Source organism: Myodes glareolus, chromosome 3 (assembly GCF_982192425.1).
Source record: "Myodes glareolus chromosome 3, mMyoGla1.1, whole genome shotgun sequence".
NCBI lineage: Eukaryota > Metazoa > Chordata > Mammalia > Rodentia > Cricetidae > Myodes > Myodes glareolus.
Genome location: NC_142028.1, coordinates 53,196,540 through 53,199,555, shown reverse-complemented (window position 1 = coordinate 53,199,555; position 3,016 = coordinate 53,196,540).

Genomic DNA, 3,016 nt, shown 5'->3' with positions numbered 1-3,016 from the left:
TTAAGTGAGCAAGAATTATTTATAATAACTGACTCTGGTTACTGAATGAAAAGATAATTCTTAATTAATTTTAAAAAGGAAATATATAAAAATTAAAAGATATATTTCAGTTATACATATTACATATCTCATAGCCAAAGACCTTTAACCAAAGACATACAGTATGCCTACACAGCTGGATTGACTTCAGTCTTCCCTTCCACCCTGTAAGTTGATCTAACCAGTCCTTGATATGTAGATATGTCACTGCTCGTCTTGTATTGATAAATATTTCCAAATATAAATATGTATATATTCATATGTTTGGACAGATATATTGGTAGATTTTGGGAATATCAATTGCCAAATAAAGAAGTACTTGATCAAAGGATTGCATAAGACCTTATGTGAGAACAGAAACTATGTAGCTTGAATTCTAATAGGTCTTAATAACAAAAACCCTGAGTCAGATATGGGGGTAAGTGCTGAAAGATCAGAGACAAAGGAACAAGACACAGCCACCTCTTACATTGCCAGCTTCTCAGATGACAAAGGGCCAAGCTTCTGTTTCTACCCTGCCTTATCACTTCCTCTTTCCATATGATTTTCTGTTTTCTCCTCCCAGGTACTTGGATTAAAGGCATGTGACACCACTGTTTGGCTGTGATTAACTAGTGGCTAGCTCTGATCTCCAGATGAACTTTATTTGTTAGAGCACAAACAAAATATCACCACATTTCCCCTTTTTTGTCTAAAATAAAAAAGGTTATAACTAATATGAGAAAAACTATATACAATAATTGCAATAACTATATGCTATATATATGTATATACAGGCAATATATACATCAACAATGTCTAGTCCATTTGCATTTGAAAATTCAGAGAAAATATTCTATTATCTATCCTATCTTGGTGAGTCCAAAGGATTGTATCTAATTCACCTTCTTTCCTAATTTGTATTACCAAAACTATATTTTAATATCTCTCAACCTTATATACTTTACACCTCGCCAGTGAATTTCTTTTCTGAATCTGGTAACAAGGGAAGCTATAACTATAAAGTCTTCAACTCTGTCAGAGACCTGAGAAGGAAATAATAACTGAGTAGGCACGAAGTACAACAAGAAACTTCCAAAAAATGTGGGAAATGACAGAAACAGCTGGTTGCCTGGACAGTCACTAGAGGTTCCCCTGTGATGTTGGGGCATCCACCTTTGGCCTACAGTCCCAGAATATCTGACAGACTTTTCTGTGAAGCAGGATATTCTGAAGGGCTGTCCTACATTGTCTTGGCAAAGATCAGCAGTCACTTTCTTTTGTATCCTGCTTGTGCAATTTGGACAGCATATTATATAGATCTCTTATGTGTTTGAAGATGATCTGCATATCTAAAATCTATCTCTCTTTGACCTTGAAAACATACCTAATATGACTACAAGTTTGATTGTAATAAGTGACTAACTACTAACCTGCATTCCTTATTATCCTAAACAGTTAATAATAATAACTTTCAAGAACTAGAAATTTGCATTACATTGTTAAATGAGCTGTATAGGTACAGTACCTTGAACAAGATTAGAAATGTATATGCAGTGTGTTCTAACAAAAATAACCTTAAATTTGTATCAATACAAAAATCCATATCAATATAAAATATTTAAAACTATTAGTTACTTTTTTTGGTTTAAAAGTAGATTCAATAATCTACCCTTATCCTCTTATATCTTTATCCCCCTTTTTTGTTTTCAGAACAAGAATACTGAATCTAATCTTCTTTGTTTAGCTTTTTTCCTGACTATTCCCAGTAACAACTTGTAACTAACCACCCTAAACAATGACAGATGTCCATAACTCATTGAAAGACCAAAACTACCCACCCCACCTCCTAAGAATATGGACGTTGTGTTCTTAAATTTATTTTATGCTGTCTTGGGGTAATGGTATCTTTAAGGAATCCTGAAAAGAAAATTTTGGGTTAGTTGTCAAGTCCTGGGAGAAGAACATATATCATTTGTTATCCAGGTTCTGCGTAATAGGAGAAAGTACAGGTCTTGTCTCGAGTTCTGGCTAGAGTAGTTTAAGAGGCTAAATCATCTTAGCAAGCCACCTGGCAATGGTCCTGAGTAGCTTGTGTCATCCAAAGCTGACCTTTAAGTGGTGGTTTTCAGCTTAGTGGTGTTATCATAGTCCTGGTGGAATGAACATTGTGGGATCCCATCTTTCTATCAGGTCCTCCACTATAATTGAGGTCCAGGCTCCAAGATGGCTATAACCAAGACTCTCCAGTCTTGAGGGATAATTACAAGTTGATCATGAGTTTAACATCTGCTTCACGAAAGGTGAATTCATGCCTTATGAAACTATTGTTTCCTTGAATCTCCTTAAAACTAACATTTCCAAGAAGCCCATTCAACTCTTGCACAGCCTTTGGGATTTCTATTATTTGACAATTCCTGTAAGGCTACTGGATAAATTAAAGTTGGTTGTTTGAGAAACTTAGGCTATTGTTCCTCTCTAACCTTATAATGCAATGCTGAAATTGGTTCTTCTTTAAATTCCTCTGTGAATCTGAATATCTCTATGATCTGTATTAATAAGTTTTTCTAAAGCCTGCGTCTTGGCACTCATAGCAACCAACTTTTTAAAGGATGAACCAAGAATTATCAAGCCAACAATAAAGATTATCACAATGATAATTAACATTTTGTCAATCCCAGTTGATTACCCCATCATTTAATTGTTCCAAATTTAAACCATGCATTGAATAATCTTGCAGAGACCTAACTCTCTCCATTGTAATAGTGTTTCCCATTTTTTTTAATGAAGGAAAAAACTCTCTTTTAACTAATTCCTCCCTTTAAGAATTCCTAATTGTCTCACCAAATCTGCCAACAATGACAATTCAGATGACGGTGAAATGTGAAGCTGACTGCTGCTGCACAGAACAGTAGAAGCTCTAGTGCATTTCTAGGCAGCTACTAGTTTGGCCTCAGTATGAGAGAGAAGGGGGTCCAGAGAAAGCCCACAACCCACT